This window comes from Haliotis asinina, chromosome 4 (genome assembly GCF_037392515.1).
Source record: "Haliotis asinina isolate JCU_RB_2024 chromosome 4, JCU_Hal_asi_v2, whole genome shotgun sequence".
NCBI lineage: Eukaryota > Metazoa > Mollusca > Gastropoda > Lepetellida > Haliotidae > Haliotis > Haliotis asinina.
Genome location: NC_090283.1, coordinates 23,603,414 through 23,623,150, shown reverse-complemented (window position 1 = coordinate 23,623,150; position 19,737 = coordinate 23,603,414). Strand labels below are relative to the sequence as shown.

The following is a 19,737-nucleotide window of genomic DNA, read 5'->3' as shown; positions in this document are numbered from 1 at the left end:
ATGGGGACCGGCGTCATCCGCTACTTCCACTGCATGGGCGAACAGCGGGTGATGATAGCTGACCCCAAGGCCATGTACCACATCCAGCACACAAACAGCACCAACGGAATGGTAAGGAATATGCCCTGCTCATCCAAAGTTCTTGAGAGGTGGTGGAGTAATCGTGTGCTTAAAGTGCTCGCTCGTCCTTCCGATGAACCGATTTGACTCCATGGGCACAGTGTGTGATGGTCATTGTTGATGTTCCTGATCATGTTATTGTTTGAATATTGCTACAGGCGGCATAACATCATACTTAAGTTCTTGCAACCGGACATCGCAACTACACGAGTGTATACGAAGGAGACAGCGTGTGTTACAGGCCTGTATTTTCGCCACAGCACCTAATGTAACTGCATTGAAGAAAAGGGAACCTTAGTTGGAAAAAAATAAGCAACCCAGATCCATACCTGATATTGATTTATGAATGTGGCTTGATTGGATACCGTCATGTCTCTTGAGCTACTTTCTGGTCATCAGGTGTATGTCTTGCATAACCAGTTGTCACAGTCATGATTTATTTCCAGAGTTCTGGAGCCCGGGATAGGTATGAGTCTGCTGTTTATGAACGACGAGGAGCATTCGGTTCACCGCCGACTGTGTGAGAAGGCGTTCAAGACGAAGGTTCTACAGAGTAAGTCCTAAATACTGGTAGAGACTCTTTATAGAATCTGCGTTATCGTTGTAGGTTCATGTAAGCTCTCCTCGTCTGTCGTCTCTGAATTATCTTAGATTCCTTTCCGAACATCCTTATGCATAAATGGTCCACAGGAAACATACTAATCGGTAACCATAGTTAGATTATCAAAAATTAAGAACCTCGATTTTTACGATCACACATAAACACTTGGAAAAAAGTACCGGAAAACCCATTAATTTTCATAGTATCAACATGTTACCGTTAGCAACAGCAAAGGAACCTTTACCAAACCTCAGTTTCGAACCAGGAAAATCTTTTCAATGAAGCCGGCATGACAAAGGCCTAGCTCACTCATTTTGATAAATATTTTTGTATTGCGTACATAAATGCGGTCAATCGAAAGATTCTGGCCTAAAATTCTCTTACAGTAGCCCCAGATGACAGAATTTCGCCTAGCAGTAAAATGCATGTAATTACACGTGCTGGTCACCTTTGATCGGAGCACGTGCATGTCTAAAACCGCTGTATGCCACAACGAAGTGTCTCAGTAATACAAACAACCATACAATCGATGAATATGAAGGGCTATATGGGAGTTACAAATCATGAGTGTTGCTATACTTTTGTCCACATGTATAGTATCAAACTGAAATGTACTTGGTAAGGCATTTTTAGTGATGGATTGACTACTTTAATGACTCGGTTGTTTTGTAATAAAGGCATGATCCCAGCTATGCAGGCACACGGGTAAGAACTGGTTGACACATGGACAAAGAAGGCTAGGAATAAAAATGGCGGGATGGTGGAAGTGGCCGAGGATCTGAGTAAACTGGTGAGTAATATGCTTCCTGTGGAAAAGGGTATTAACACTTACTAGAAGGACTATGTTATTCCTTCCACTGAGACCTGTGAAGATCCGGGTTAGAATCGCTCTTCAGCAACCCATGCTTTTCGCAATGGCGACTAACGGGGTGGTCAGGCTCACTGGATGACACATGTCATCTCAAATGTGTAGGTCGATGCTCATGCTGTTGATTGTCTGGTCCAGCCTCCGTTATTTACAGACTGCCGCCATATAGCCGGAATATGGCTTTGTACCCCTTCAGATCACTGGCAAGCAAATCTTTGGCATGACACGTAATTATTTCTTCGGATATTATTTGATAGTGTCTTTTGTCGTAAAATATCATTTTTGTCGAGTTTGAATATGTCTAACACAATTGTTCCTCGAGTGTGACTAGCGTAGCAGAGCTTGTTTTTTCAACATTACACTCATGAACAGATTGATTGTTTAAATGTCTGTTGGTTAATGAAACAGTACGCTGAGTACCTCCCTGTACGTATATTACCATAGCTAGGCGTTGGATGTCAATATCATGTCTGCAGTCAGAGCTTCATACCCCTGTACTAATGTTGTAATCAGACTACATGTTCAGGCTAATTATATGAAGGAACATTACAATACTGTTCATAATTCTCTCCCTCCTTTAGACGACGGAGAACATTGCGCAGTGTGGGTTCGGGTAGAAAATGCGTGACCTGTCAGTATCTCATGAAGACGTTGCAAGAGCTTTCAACGGTGTTTCCAAATATACGCCAGGGTACGCGTCTCTGTATATATACGGTATGGGACATGTGAGGAGTCGAAAGTGGGTCTTCAGCATCAACTCACTCACTCACTGTTCCGGTAACAATGCCTCTTAGACATGGCAACCCATGTTTTTTTGTAAGACGCTAACGGAATCTAGTAGTCAGACTCACTGACTTGGTAGACAATTATCTCAGTTGCACAAATTGATGATCATGCTGTTGATCACTGGATTGTATGGACCAGCGCTCGATTATTCATAGACCGCCGTCATAACGCTGGAATATGGCTTAGTACAGCATTACACACCAACCAACCAACCACCCAAACATTCACGGTATCAACTCTACAAGAGCGGTAGGTCATATGCACGTAATTCGAATCAGTTTCACGACATTGTAAAAGAAAATTATGTGATAGTGATGAAACTTGTGGTCTGTCTTGAATACCGAGTTTGTTCCCGATGTTAACAAGGAACAATCTGCTACAGGAAACTGAGGTTCGTCTGGGCCAAGCTCGCGATGATCTTGCCAACTAAAGCAAACAAGACGTATTCAAGAAATCTTAAAGTTTGCGACCAGATAATTGAAGAAGCCATGCGCATGAAACAGGTCGCCATTGATACAGAAGCAGGTTTGTATACAACAAGAGTGTGGAATCTTGTCAGCTAGCTGACGTCAAGTGTCCCAATGGTCACAGTTGCGCCACTTTACCGTGTCCGTATCTTCTCATCACGGTTCGAACCTTCATGGTAAAAGTTTAAGGCCTTAAAGACTATCAATGGGCTCTAAGCTGACTCGCTTTACTGAAACTCGAATAATATTCAATGCCGTGTTCCGCCCATGTCAGTCACTCGGCATTAAGGTGATATGATTGACAACATATTTAATAAATATACCGTGTAAATGTATGTTTAACGACATTAATATTATTCCAATGTGCGTCACAGATCGGAATGTATTGCTGACTGGTGTCTCACATAAACTACCTAGTAAAGGACACAACTGTTGTATGTATGTTGAAATAGAAGAAAAAAATCATCAAACACCTGCGTGACCTCATTTCGCGGAAGTCAATGACCTTGGAAAACACTATGCAGGTGATCTCATTTTCACCGCGACCTTGAGCGGTCCTCGCGGTCATGGGTGTATTTTTAGGTCAGACGCATAGCAACCAAACAGACAGACCAACTGGTTTCATCCGGTTTCATGTTTTACCCGTATAGAAACCCCTTTCATTTTGGATCATGCATCAGTTTCATTCCTGATTACACAACACATTCAGGTCTCTCTCTCCCTCTTGAAAATGGAAGCCCTTCACCGTGATCATCTTAGGAAAAATTATTCTGGCCTCGTGCAAGCGATACAAAGAGTAGAAGAGGTGGTCAACAGACTGGCACAGTTTGGAGTGCTTACCATCTTCATGAAAGCTGAGATTATTGAGAAATGGCACGGGTAGGATTTGTCTCAGAGGAGATGCTTTCAAGTGTGTTCAGTGTGGTGTCATTCTCAAGAATTAGGACGTAGAGGATAATACTTGGAGTGAACATGAAAAATGGTCTCCAAACTGTCCGTACCTGGCCCTGGTCCTAACACAAGGTAGAGGCAAGTACAGCAGAGTGGCGCTGTGGAAGCACACTGGGCTCATAACCCAGAGGACCTTGGATCGAAACCACGATCTGCTCCTTTTTGAACACGAGGGGAGTTCTATGTTCTATATAAAGGGCTACGAGGGCAATCTAGCTTCATTTAGCCGTGGACCTGTGATAGTGACACTTCATCTGCAACTGCCAGTATTCAACTGCAACAAGAAAATGAACAGGAGATACTGGAGACCCTATCTGGACGATCCTAAGAAATGGATAAAATATTACTACTTGCAGGCCAAGGGCTATCCCAATCCCTTTGCGAATGTAGACGATTATGTGATCTAGTACAAGAAACAAGGGGCCAAGATGGACCTACCCACTTCTACAGACACGTTTGCTCTCACGCCTCCCACCCAACAAGTCGTTCAACAGGCGAAAGCCAATTTGAAGGGAAAAAAGTGTCGTCCAAAGGGAAAACACCATGGAAACAGTGCCCACAAAACGAATGAAAACAGATTTTTAAATAGAGACAAAAGGCTAAATGTGTCTGGAGTGAAGATACTCCAAATATGTAAAACACAATTAGCTCTAAGTCAAATTCACATTTTATTAAAGCTATTGAACTACACAGTTTACTCTTACTATTTGTATACACATACTTTGACGTTCTCTTTAAGTAGTAAACTACTATGTTGCTTTTTACGTAACGTTTCTGTTACAAATTCCGCTAATGGAATTACCTGTTGCTACCTTGAAAATAAAAGTCTCAGCTAACTCAAAACATACAAGAACTGACGTGTGCCGTTCTTTGTGCACATGAAAAGCAAAGTTTGTCTCTGGGTGCGTATTTGCGCAGAGTTCTCTCTGCTGCGTTTGGTCAACAGTTCTCGTGTCCATTTCCCCCCTCCTTGATAGACTATAGCCTATCAATGAGTGAGTTTAGTTTTACGCCGCACTCAGCAATATTCCAGTTATATGGCGTCGATCCCGTTAGTCGCCTCTTACGACATAGTCACCTTTTATGGTAAGCATGGGTTGCTGAAGGCCTATTCTACCCCGGGACCTTCACGGGTGAGTGTCAATGAAGTTATGATTTTTATCACTTTCAAACATGTCTTGTGCTTGGATCCTCTTGATATAAATCCATGAATACAGTTCACACCGTTCTTGATTATTCCTGACACAGTTCTTGATCCCAGAATGCTTGATCCCTGAATTACATATCCCTGAATTACACGTCCTTGAATTCCGTGTTGCAATCCTTCCAGTCTCAATCTGCGTCATTCCATTCCAGTGGACATATGTTTTTATTGACCTAGTTATTACATTTTGGAGCAGACATGAATTACTCTGACATATGCATCAGGTCCTGGGTAGGTCTTCATTATTGTCCCGAGCTTCCATTGTCCTCCAGGAGTGTTTGTTGAAATGACCAGTACAACATCTTTTTCTTGCAAGTTTCGACCTTGTTTATTCCACTTCGGCAAACATACCCGCATCCATCTTTTCCAGAAATTTTCCAGAAATGTTCTTGAATCCTCCTCCAGCGTCTTCTTGGGTTGAAGTCGGATGTATCTACACATTCAGGGGCAAATATTCCCCCAGCTTGTCCATGAATGAAGTGGTTTGGTGTCAGTGGTTGTTCATCTTGAGGGTGAGCTGACTCGTATGAGAGAGGCCTGTAATTTATGACAGCTTCTATTCCTGCCAATGCTGTTATCAAATCCTCGTCTGTTACATCACCCTTGCTGAGGATGGCATAGATGGCCCGCTTTGCTGCTTTTATCATTGTTTCAAATATCCCTCCAAAATGAGGTGAGTGTGGAGGATTAAAGAAATATTTTACTCATCTATTTGCAAGAGATCTCAAAACAACATCTTGATCTACTTCTACCTCCAGTATGAGGATTCTTTCCTGTCTCAATAGTGCCAATACATGTCCATCCTAAAGGAGTCCTTCTTGCAATTGGCTCTCCCGGGTTTCCTTTAACCTCTTCATATGAGCAATGCAAATCTAAGTGGTCAGTACCTATCAATCAGCAGAAATCAACAGATGGATTTTTCCCTTTGTTTGGGAATTCAATGTGCTGTAAATGACGCCATTTGTTCTTATACTTTTCCCTATCAATGATTGTCTGATTGTCTGATTGTCTGATTGTCATGTTCCCTGTGACCTTTGTTGTTGTCAATGCTGTTAGAGTTGTATTTACAGAACTATCCATACTTTGAAGTCTAACTTCTACAGGTTTAGTTTCAAAAGTTTCCATTTTTTCCATTCAATACATTCACAGATATTCTCTGTAACTGTCCTTGCAGACCTAACTCTGCAGCTGCATCTGCATTTATGTAAGATCGTGTACTAGTGTCATCTAGCAAGGCATTAACAGTGACACGTTTGTTGCCACTTGACAGTATCACTAGTGCAGTGCGAAGTGCCATTGCTGCCCTCTGCATTACATTTGGTAAAGTGGTGTGGGACCTTTCACTTTGATCCTTTTGAATATCCTCAGCATCACTGACATTCTTAGGACAATCATTTTCTATCCTAGACCCTTTTGACATTTTGTCATTCCTACCATATGTGTCACCTTTTTCGCTGTGAAGCAATCTGTTGTGGTTGATCTTACATCCGCCAATTCCACATTGTGACATCCATTTACATGTTTTACTACTATGGTTTCTACCAAGACAGCGAAAGCAAAGATTTGCTTTCTTTGCAGCATCCCATCTGTCAGAAATGTCCATGGCTCTAAAGACATTACATCTCCAGATTTCATGATGTTCTTTACAAAGACTACAGCTTCTTTCCTTGCTCTGGGATGTGTTACTTGATTCTATGTTTGAACTAACGAATGTACATGACAACGTTTTCTTTTGATCTGACTGGTGAACCTTTGGTTCTGACTTACCTTTTTTTTAACAACACCACGAATTGATTCTGAAGCGATGGTGAGGAATTCTGCTTCCTGTATATCCCACGTTCTCAAAGCTCCCTCAGACTCTTGTCTGTCATTTTCAAAAAACCATCTCTGATAACGTGCAACCATTGATTCCATCATCATCTTAAGGAGACTAGTGTAGAACAAACCATTTCCCAACTCTTCAATTCTGTCATTTTCTCTCAGGTTGACAACAGCAACATCTAAGATGTCTGCAAACCGTTCAACATCTCTGGAAACACCTTCACGAATAGGTTTGAAATTGTTCAACTCTTCCATATGAATAGCTATCTGACGTCTTTTACCACCATGTTTTCTCTCTAATCTATCAAGTGGAACATCATAGGCAACAGCACAATGGTCTAAACTTTCAACCACCTTCAGTGCTTCACCTGCTAGATACTGTCTCAACTGCAAAAGCTTATATACCGAAGTTCCTGGAGACTGATGTACACGTCATGAAAGCGGCCTTCCAACTTTCATATGTTTTCACATACCCATGAAACATTGGTAATGAAACACGTTTTAGCTGTTTACACATGTCATTACCAACTGCAATGTTTTGCTTTCCTCTGTTTTCATACCTACCTTCATTGGGATTTGGAAACTCATATTGATCTTCAGTGTCACACAAAGCCTCGGCACTTCCCATATTTCCACATACTTGGAATTGTTTCATAGAATACCCTTTCTTACAATTATATTTCTGTTCATCACGGTTATGATCTCTGCTCACTTGTTACCTTCATATTTCTATTGGACATTCGTCTCTTTTATCAGTAACTACAGGTTGACCTTTTGGGGTTTCAGGCTTGTCATCACCTTTAAAAAACATGGACAATCTATGGCTAGAGAGTGAGCACGTGCTTGTACCACTATCTGAGTAATCCTGTGCTAGTTCTATCACTTCAGAAGTTTCAGCTTCAAGTTTTGATATTTCAGCATCAACCTGCTTCACATTATCTATATCATGCGCATCTGTGTAAGCTTGTGTAAGCTTGTGTAAGCTTTACCATAATATCCATGGCTTTCACCTGTAGTGAACTAACTTGGTCAATACCTTCCCTAATTGCATTTCGTGTTGACATATTTTGTTAAATTAGAGTATTCAACTTATGTTTTCCTTTGGTGAAGGCACATTTAGCTTTTGCTTTTTCCTGTTTAAGGCTGCGAATATGCTGGTCCAGTACTTGACCTTCTTTTGGAGGTTCCATTTTATGTGTCCCTGACACTGATTCTGCCATAATATCAATAATAACCTGATCACACACTAAATTTAACAAAATTCAACTAAATTTCAAAATATTATTCAAACTCCCTTGTTCCCTATTCATAAACTACAAACTAAATTCAACTAAATTTCAAAATAATAACCACGTCCTCTGTCAGGATGTGACTATTGTGGTCAACTGTTTAGCAGTAACCATAACTTACAACGACATTTACACGACAAGCAATGTCCTGAAATGGAACAGGATGATTGTGATGATGATGAATCATTACGGAACGTCAACAAAAGGAAAAGTAGGATGGCTTATCTCGAAGAGCAAGGTATCCGGCAAATGTATTCACGTACACGTGAGCTGAATAGAGGCGTACTGGATGAGAAACGCCAGCTGTATACGAAGAGAGTGAGGACGTGATCCAAACCAGACTGAAAAAAATAACCTGGATCGCGTTTAAGGAGACGTGTGCTCGCTTTATTACTTGTTGGTATCATATGCAGTGGGGCCCAAAGACACAAGGAATATTAACAGAAATCTATATATCTTTTATGTTTCTTAATGTGTGGTACCCACCTTTAGTCAAAAAGTGTGTGCCAAGTGGATGATCCCCAGGGAGTTGTCCTATGAGCATGGGAACATGCAACTATTTACACCAATGATATTAATGCGTTGTCTGACACTTTAAAACATTTCTGATGGAAGTCTAAGGAAGCGCACATACACGGCAGCTATAGCAAAGTTAGAACAAAAGCTATACATTAGTATATAAGCATATTCAAGTTATTCATTTAATGTTTGTTTTAATATGTGTTATCGGGAGGCACTCATTCAGAGTCAGAGCCAGAGCAAATTCATAATTCCGTTCTAGTTACACTATGAGCGGATTCGTACGTATACACTCAATGCTGTCTGTCGCCAATGTAACAGTCGACAGAAACATGATAGCCCCTCCTCGATAGAGCAATGTGGGTCACCAAATGCTTAAATGCAGCCTAGCCAGGTGTTTAATTAGGTCATTGAGCGCCTGAGTGAGTTCGATACTGTACAGTGATTGGTCCAAATGAATGGCGTGATGTGATGGTGTGATGTGTGATACCGATTCCCACTGTGGGTACGCGGTTGTCGACTTCCGTGAAATGAGGTCACTCAGGTGTTTGATAACGTCATTTTTTCTGCTATTTACACATATATACAACCCACAACATACTCACATCATGCTGAAACATGAAAAATAATGACCTTTATTCGATTGTGATGTATTTAATACACGTATTAGAGCTGAGTGTGGACTATATGTTCACATTGTTTCGAAGACCGTTGTAAGTCTAAAGTTATCAAAACGTTCGAAATGTATTGAAGTGTGAGTGATTTCTCCCCAGTGGAGGAGGGTAGTCTGAAGGACATCCTGAGTGTCCTGATGCTCGCCAGGGATGAGGTTACAGGACAAACACTCTCCAGGAAACAGCTCCGTGGTCACGCCATGTTTTTCTTTGCTGCCGGGATTCAGGTAAATTACTGGTGCATATAAACTTAAGTTCGAGGGGCGCAATAGTGAATGCAAGTTATAATACTAATTCTACCATGACTTAAGCAAATACTTGATTGTGATTGGTTAGTCAAAGTCATTGAGAGGTATATAATAAGGTTATGTACCTCTGATTTTCCAGCACATTATGAATTTGTTTAAAATCTGAATAATGCGGTTATGGTAGAATAGAGATAAACGTAATGTGTTGGAAAATCAGGGGTATATAACGAAATTATAATAGCTCTAAATTGTGTATCTAGACCCTCACGCTACGCATTCGGCTTTAAATCGGTTATATTTATTTGTTTGTTCTTGTCATAGAAAACATTTCCACCTTAGAGAAATGTTTGCATCCTTGATAATCTCCAGGGACTGGAATACGTTCCGATAAGTAACTTCGATGCATCTACGGCTCGTCCCGTTAATTGTAATACCTCCCATTGCTGACCTTCATCCAATCAGGTGTCAACGCTGGATTGCTGAGTGTAATATTCACCAGGTTCATTTCAGGTTCTCTGGTAAACAGAAATGTTTAGCCGTGGAAGGAGTTCTCACGCATATATTTTCTAAGGTTTCAGACCTGTCAGCTTGATTTTCTCTTAAAGGACCACTAAACTCATTTTTTTGGTACTCTTTTTATCACTGCATATGAAAGACTTATGGTTAGTTATAAACGAGACACCATTTTTTTCTAAAAAAAACTTGTGGTTAATTAATACCAAGCGTTTAAAAGTTGCTAAATAGCCGTTTGCTTCTCTCTCGCCCGCAAACGAAACCGCAGACAGGTTACGTAACTCTGTCGCCAGAGCCCTACAGTGACGTCATAGAAGGAGCAGAGTCCCTTTAGTTGTATAGAAAATGTGTAGGAAGCCCGTCATTTTGCTGATTTCTCGACGTCACCAAAGACATGTCGATTTGTTGTGTTGCCGTCAATTGTTCCTTGGGATCGGGTGATGGTGTCACTATGCACAGATTTCCACCAGACTCCGTAGTTTGTGCTTAAATTGGTTGTTAGTGTGTGCGAAGTGAGCGTTGTGGAAGCCTGTGGTATATACTAAATCGGATGGTTCGCCCCCTGCCACGCTCCCAGGATAGAAAATGGAGTTTAAGTTTCATCGAGTTCATAAAATTAAGACTGCTTACTACACATTGTTGACCAAAAGGATTTTGCATGGATATATCGCTTTCTTCCTCGGAAACGAGGTTGTGGTCGAGTGACAATATCATCGTAAGTAATATTATATTGACCCCTTATATTGACCGCTTCCAAGAGTGAAATTGTTATGTATTAACAATATTAAGCAATGTCATGTAAAATCCTAATGTCCATCAATAAAATACATATTTTACTAGCAGTAGAAAGTAACTTTGATTTTGGAAGTCGGTGAAAACAAACTTAAATGAGCATTCATCCTCACACAAGGCGCCGCCATTTTTGAAACGTGAAGTCACGGGCTAAAGTCCGTTAGAATTATTGAGATTATGATTTGTTCTCATCAAGTTAGAAAATCAAAACTACTTTTTACTGGTAGTTAAAGATGCATTTGAATCATGGCCAAAGGGATTTTGAATGACACAACATTTAACATAAGGACTTTTTCCAAGGAAGCAAGGTGGGGGGTCGAAGTGACATTTATATTGCAAGCAATGTTATATTGACCTCCACCTCACTTCCAAGATTGAAATTGTTATGTTATAAGCAATGTCATGCAAACTCCTATTGTCCATCAATAAAGTACATATTTTACTACCAGTAGAAAGTAACTGGCCTTTTGTAAGTCGGTGAAAACAAGCTTAAATAACATTCATCCCAAGACAGGGCGCCGCCATTTTTGAAAATCGTGAAGTCAAGTCCATTTGAATTAATGCGATTATGTATGGTTTGTTCTCATTAAGTGAGAAAATCAAAACTACATAAATATGTATTTGAATCATTACTAAAATTAGTTTGCATGACACAACCTGTAACATAACCTAGGCGAGGTCGGGGTCGAAGTGAAAATACTGCGCGATAAATTTCTTCACTGACTAAATTTACTTGGTTTGTAACGTTCACTCACCGGTATGTAGACACTTGTCAATATACGTCTTTATACTTTATACTTAATCCTAATTACTTTATAATCATACTTGTATACATTTTGAAACTTAACAAAAAGAAGCGATCTGCGAATGTATAACAGGAATGTAATATGTAGACATTTCATAGTTTTCCTATATGAATCATAATTCGCACTCACGCCCTAGTGTATGTCGTCTGCATCACCACACTTCACGACGAAAACAATAGTTCTGTTGAAAGCTATGACAACGTATTAAAAACAAATATGCAAATATTTAAATTAAAGTTATAGGGGCAATGTCAGGCTATTACCTTCATCGAGGAATGTATCCATCAATATCCACAAAAACAAGTGATATATAATTCATCTGCAGATTTCCCAACTGATGTGTCTTTTAACATTCTAATATACGAAAACGTGATGTACCGTTTCAGGTTTTTCACATTGCTGTATAGTTTCATTGCTTACCCAAGATAGCACACCTGTCAACTAATTGCATAATGTGCGTCTTTATTTTTAAAAAGTTATTTAGTCAGCCAATAATTAGCAATCAATGTATTGGCGGTTAATCCTTTGAAAGAAGGGCGTTGTTTTACATAGACACAGACACGACAGAGTGTATTCAGTATAGATTAGTAATTGTACATACATAAACTCTACCTTTTGACAAATCCCCCATTTTAATCCCCATAAAACTAATTAATCAATCAGCGTGTTATCGGTTAATCCTTTGATCGATCCAGACAAAAGAAATGCTAATTGGGGGCCTTTGTCGGGTAATCTAAGTGGCGTTAACACTAATTATACCTGTTATAAATTCATTAACTGAGCATCAAGTGAATGATAACAAATAACGTGTAGGTTTATACCACCTAACACGGATTACAACCTAGTGACACCAAGTGATTTTGACAGAATCGTCTATGAAAACAAGGGTTGTAACTCGAAAACTAGGCAAAGCAGGAGACAAATTTAAATGATAGTAGATTGTGAGAGCATACAGCTTTCATTTTTCTCAACAGCTTTCGCGATTTCAGGTTTGTACAAACCTGTAAACAAAATACTTTACCCCCTGAAATGTAGATGAATACTGCACAGACCCTCATTTCTATACCCACTATTACGTCACGGAGATTGGTTGAAATTTCGTTTGCGGCTGAGAATTGTGCACTGTTGAGAAAAAGGTTCGATTTAAGGTATTTAAACATCGAAATGAGCATTTTTAATGACTGGGTTTCATTTATAACGATGTCAGCAAGTGATGTTGCATTTGTACCCTATTAGAGTATATGTGACCTTTTTCTGAGTCGCAGAGCTATAAGCGTTCGGGGCTGTAGCCGCCATCTTTGTTGACACTGACACGTTAGCTGCTTATCGGATTGCCTACTAGCAAAGGGAGGTAATACATTTATCGGGCCGAGCCGTAGATGCATACGGTGTTCTAGTGGAGATTTATTGGAACACATACCCTAGATATCACCGAGGATGAACGTTTTGTTGATAGACTTTTAAATATTAATAACAATACGATAACTGAGGTTAAAACTATAACCCGTCCCATTTGTTACCCAGAATACAGCTACTTGCATGTCCTGGTGTCTCTGGGCACTGGCCACAAGACCGGAAATACAGGAACGAGTCAGGTCAGAGGTCACCAAGCACTTGCCTCCCAGAGGAGAGCCAATCACAGGCGCCCATCTTCACGAGATGAAGTATCTGGACTGTGTAATTAGAGAGACATTAAGGTGAGAATTACGGACGTGTCTTGACGGTTTATATAGCCGGCGGGTTGCAGGCGAAGGTAGGAAAACTGAGTAAGGCGATCCCTTATAAAGCAAAGAGAAAGCAAAAATAATGATATGCCAGTGGGGGTTGAATGTGTTTTGGGAAGAAATAATGGTGATATCGGTTTCACAGATTATATGGTCTCTTGTTTCACCCTTTTTCATACTCAATACTGCTGAGAAGAACGATAACTCTTTACAAACTTCCTGTACTTTTATCTCAGCGTTAAACGTTTTAGGTGAGTCAGTCATGTACTTGATAAAGTATCTTTGATGCACGATAGGTGGAGATACTGTGATCAAACGTCAGAGAATCAGTAATACAAGACTGGCGGAGTGGTTTTGATCAAAGATTGCTACAGACAGCAAATGATAGTTTGTCATCATATTTGGATGATTAGTCTACAAGTTAACATCGATGTGTAGTAATGATCGACAAATTATACACAAACATTGATACAGGGTCTGTGACACCACATTAGCAGAGGTCTGCAATCATACTGCGACAGGTAGCCTATAGTCTAACATCACGAGAGGATCTGTGATCCAAGATTGGTGCAGGGTCTGTGACCCAACAAAACTAGGAGGTCTGTGATCCAAGTCATCAGATACTAACAGCAAGGCCTGTTTAGTAACGACCTCCATGGGTCCATCGTGCAGTATGACCACAATTTGTATTAGGATACTCCCATACTTATTACGTTGACCCTACCACAGCTTACTGACCACCACTCGTGATCAACGTCACATGACAGAAGTAACAATGTCGGCGCTGTTTTTGCCAGGTTCCACCCTGTCATCACCAACTACAACAAACAGGCCGTCAAAGACGACACCATCAACGGATACAGCATTCCTGGTGGCACCATCGTCACTCTATGTGTGGAGGCACTACATAGGTGGGTTCCTACGCTGTGACTACGGAGGCAATGATTAAACGTTATACCAGACATGTTCAGGCATTTCTGTCAATTTCTAAAATGTTGAATTTTTTTGGTTTTCATTTGAAGCCTGACTTTAGATAGTAAATATGCATTTCCAATTTATTTGATGTCTAGGTAGCACATCTAAGGCAAGAAACTAAATCTGCCGTCAAATATCATCATAAACACCAATAGTCTAAAAGAATTCCAAAATGTATTTTCACCAAAGCTGTTCTATCTGCAGTGCCTGTGTCTGTGTCCTGGTCTGTGTGTGAAAGAATGAATGAATAAATGAGTCAGCGCTTGGCTACCACTCAAGATTGCTTTAGTCTTTATGACATTATTTGACTTAAATTACTTACAGAAAATAAATAGATTGCATAATGCAAATTAAAAGTAGACACATTGAACATTTCACGTATGTGGTTCGAAATGTATGTCCTATCGCAGACGTCATCGAAGAAATTGTACTACTTTCGCATCTCAGTTTTACATCGCCCCTTTCCGTTATGCTAGAAAACCACCGAAGGTGTACTTATCCACAGGAGTGGATGATCGTCGGCAGATGTGGGTCCTCTCTGGGATGTTGGTATTTCTGCCCCAAAGTTTCTGGACGGTTGTTTGTTTATGTAAATCAATCCCAACGACCAACTTACGATGCTGATTTGACTCCCATTTTTATTTATGTGTGTGTGTGATTTTGTATTTTTCAGAAACCCCGACAACTGGGAGGATCCTGATGAGTTCCAGCCCGAAAGGTTCTTACTCCAGGATAATAGTTCAGAGAAAAACCAGAAATGGCGTCCGTTTGGAGCCGGAAAGAAGATGTGCCTTGGCTACAAGTACGCCACGATGGAGATGAAAGTGACCTTGGCCTTGCTGTTGCGTGACCTCGAGTTCACGAAGGATGACACAGACTACGGCAGAAGGAAATGCATCACAATGTTCCCTGATCCACCACTGACGTTGCATACGCAACTGGTCGAGAGGCCAAGGTCGTGTCCGAGGTAGAAAACATGTTTATGAGTCAGTGCTTTCAGTAAGGTTCGGGTTTTTAGTAATTTCAATGAAAACATTTGGTATGTGTATCTCGAGTTCAGTATTTTGGCGATGTATTTTTTATGTTACCTCGGAGATACAGGATTTCATTTATTTATATAGAGCTAGTGTATTGTTTTTATGAAATGCGGCAATCGTTGTCAAAACAAGTGCCAGAGTCAACCAAGCTGTGACAAGCACCAAACACCTGTCAACCCATCTTGAGTAACTCAGCTTTGTAATCTCCTGATGTTTCCAAGGTAACACCCAAGGTGACACAGATTGCCTTCGCTAAGATTTTCTCATCGATTTAGGTCAAACTAAGGAACTGCATCTTATGAAAACGAGTTTTCTAATGAAATGTTTAACCAGGCAGCGTGTATATATAGTATGACATGTGTGTATGTACATGTATAAATGTGTGAGCACGGGCAGGTGCGTGCGTGTCTTTGCGTTTGCGGAGTTATATAATCGGAGCATTGTAATCAGACGTGTCTACATATTGACAATGCCTATATAAATAATCTCGTGAATGTGTTTTTTTTCAGTTTTAACATTGAATAATCTTGTGAGTGTGTTTTTGTTTTCAGTTTTAACATTGTAATCTCATCGAGCATTTCTTGCAGAAGAGACTGATGTATGTGACGTGCCAGTCGTTTTGTCACGGTATTGCCCGGAAGGAACAGCATTACTAGCATTATTTCTTTTACATTTCTTCATGATGTGATATTTTCCTTAAATTGAAATTTGCACTTGAATAGGTTGACTGTGACATTTGAGTCCTGTTTATTCGCAATGTTTTGTTTATTTACAGTTATATAGCTACTGTTACATTGTTACAGAGATTCAATATTTTATTCAATAACTCATTATATGTTATGTTGTTATGTTACATGATATTAGATTTATTAAGAGATAAACTTACCGCTATTGCTTCTGCCAAAAGTCCGTGCCAAAAGGAGGCAATACTTGCCTATACGCCTGTGATAGAGTTCAGTTTGTCATGACAGTTTTGCAAAAAGAAAAACAGATATTGCTATGTGTAAAAACAAAATGAAACAATGTTGCTTTGCAAGTACAATGTTAACAAAAATAACTTTTGATGTTCCTCAGCGCTTTTTCACAAAATCAAAGGCTCGTTGTGTTTGTGTAAATACACAGAATGCAAATCAGCAGAAAATGTTTTCATGATTGAATTTACACGAAAGATTTTACGATTGTACCCACTCCACTACAGTTGTTTCTACTTTTAATAGTTGAAAAACGGTGACTTTGAAAAGGGTTCATCTTTGTCTGAAAGCAAAATTTTATTTCAACGTTTTTGGGGCATACAAATCACTTTTATTGGTTTATTTCAGCATGGTCGAAAATAGAACATTAAAACTTCTGCAAAAGATGCATTTCACCTATGCATTTGATATTTTGTCCGCTGTTTGCATAAAGCTGTGTTGTAGGCTTTCATATAAACTAATACCTTCTAACATATCTTTGACAGTTTGAAGTAACTCAGTAAGTATAGGGAGGTAACGTGTCTTTTGGCGTTTAGTGTATGCCACCCCCACCCCCCACCGTCATATTGCTGGAATATTGCTGAAAGGGGAGTAAAACTAAACTCAGTCAATCAATACAGTACCGATAGAACCTAGACCTGAAGTGCCTATGTACATACCTCAGTAGTATAGGATTGACATATCGTAGATAATGTCACACCTGTAGCACAGATCGACCATGTCCCTGTGTATACATTCTTAGGCACCCGGGGGCTTCAAGTTGACATGAACATGCAAGATCTGTATTTTCAACAATTCAAATAAACTTGTTATATTTCGTTGTCTTTTCTGATATTTTGCTAACAAAATGATATACATCCTCTGCCATATAACAAGATTACACATTTTACAAAAACGCGTGTTGTATGTGTTTTTGCAAAGGTTTCTATCAGTGACATGGCCGTATCACCTGTATCACCCGTACCATCCATGTCACGGTGGAACATCGGATATTCAGTGATATCAGTGTGTTATTCAATAAATACATCGCGCTGACTTATGTCTGAAAGCACACGTAAAATCTTCAAAGCATGCGCGTGATATCGTTAGAGGAACAACTCAACTGAAAACACGCCAGCCGTTATGTAAACAAACACACGTGTGTATTGAATCTTAGTCTATGTTCTGTCTATGTTCTTTATTATGTCAAAATAGCGATGCATATTTTTCACGATTTTTTAAACCATTACTTAAAGGTCACATGCAACGTAAAACACAACTTTGCAGATTCTGGTACCTTTTGGTATGCACTTCCAAAAACAAATCATAAAAAATGCCAATTCAACCTATAAAGTTGAAAAAAACGCGATGAAAAAAAAGCCCGCGAAATCGGAGTTCAAACGTTTCACTAAATTCCCCCCAGCGTTGGGGGGGAAAACTGGTTTCAACATCTGTGCTGCGCTGCGTCCATAACGCATGCGCAGTGAATAGGTTCGCGGAGCTAGAAACAACCCAGCGTCAGAGGTCGTGAGCAGTAGTCTAACCTTGAGTGTGTACACAAACAAGTATATAATCTACTCGTTACGAAAAAATACGTAATTGTGGTAAGCAGCCTCTGTCACAGAGAAAGCTCAATGTCTGGTTTATTCACACACATATGTCTGCCTGCCTGTCTGCTAAAGACAACATGCAATACACAGCTTCAATCATTGACCACATGCAATTTGAACTTAACACCTATCTGACTATACGACATAGAGAAAATAAGTTGATTTATGACTCGTGCACCCGAGTCCCGTGTCTGCCACATTATGTAATTAGGCACGTGTGATACACATGACATGTTTTTATGTCTGCGGTTTGCAAACAAACTACATTAATTTTTTTCGGATGACTGGATCTGACGGAAACTGGTGCAAACTCTTGTCAGTTACAAGTCCTGCTTTGTACTTGGACGAATGACAGATTCCAGCCACGCAGTAGTTTACAATCTCTACTGACATGATTTTTGATTGGATCGAGCGCAAATTCAGAGATCATGTATTTTCCAAACCCAACATCTCTATATACATTCTTCATGGATAACGATTTCTTTTAGTGTATATGATTTTGTTTGACAACAGTATATGAATCCATACTGAAACAACGTATCAAGTACACAAAAAGAAGTTGTTATCCATAAAGAATCTTTCTTTCTTGTGATTGGCTATACTTCTGAAATGCCCATCAAACAGATCATCTGTCTGTACACACAATGAACCCTCAGCATATCAGCAAATGAAACAGCCAATCAAAAGCCGTCGTTACACTTGAGTGCATATCCACCCGCTACGACTGGGTTCGGTCTCCCGAGGGCTTCGTTTCGGGGGAAGTAAGCCCAAGTACAAAATAGAACACTTTTGAATCGCGATTGTACGCTTATAATTTTGTTTATTTGGTTTTTTAAAAGCAGCAATGTATGTTATGTGTCATGAATAAGTGATAAATGTGTTTTAATTATGTTTGATTTTTTTGTTGCATGTGACCTTTAAGGTAACGATGTCTTACCGGGAAGTAGACATTTGTTATTACGGTAAAAATCCTTTGATTTTACGGGGCTGACGGTGCATGTTGTTTTGAGAGATTAATTGTCTGGGTTATACTAAATTCTGAACTACCTAACGAAATAGGAGATATGACCAGTCCACTCATGGAACCACTGTGAGACCACAGGGGCTTGTATCGCTTTGAAACGGCGTTCGAAAGACATATAGATGTATAGACCCTACCCTAGTACTATATAAAAGGAAAGGGATGTAACGAAGAAACCACCCCCTCCTCGATCAAAGTTACATGTTACCGCGTAAAATATTTTTAAGGCCCCATCGAGGCCAACGGATCGAAAGCCAGATGATTTCTCTACACAATGAGCTATAAATGGTCACAATCGGATCATTATTTCAAAAGTTATACGCTACGAATCATCGAAAACAGCTACCTGTCGCCTTTTGCGACAAGCATTAACGGATCTGCAAGGGTGTTAAGGCGTTTGTTTCTTCGGATCTTCACGGTGTTAAGGCGTTTGTTTCAGCGGATATTCACGGATGTTAAGGCGTTTGTTTCGTCTGTAAGATGACGTTTGTCGGAAACCAACCTGTATGTTCAAATAAAGTGATCAACCTTCCAGTATGCATTACTTCGTGCTGGCCTTCAACATTAAGCTGAGAGGCTGTGATATACCAGGGGCCCGTTTCACGAAACTCTCGTAAGCCTAAGATCTCGTAACTTTTCTCGTAGCATCCATAGCTCCTGTGTTACAGTATAGGAGGTACAATGGCTACGAGAAAACTTACGAGATCTTAGGCTACGAGCGTTTTGTGAAACGGGCCCCTGGACTTGAGGCCTGTCCATAT

At 40.0% G+C, this 19,737-nt stretch overlaps 1 pseudogene; it reads left to right on the top strand.

The window, feature by feature from the left end:
• Positions 1-19,593, top strand: LOC137280855 (uncharacterized; annotated as a pseudogene).
• Positions 19,594-19,737: the final 144 nt, after the last annotated feature.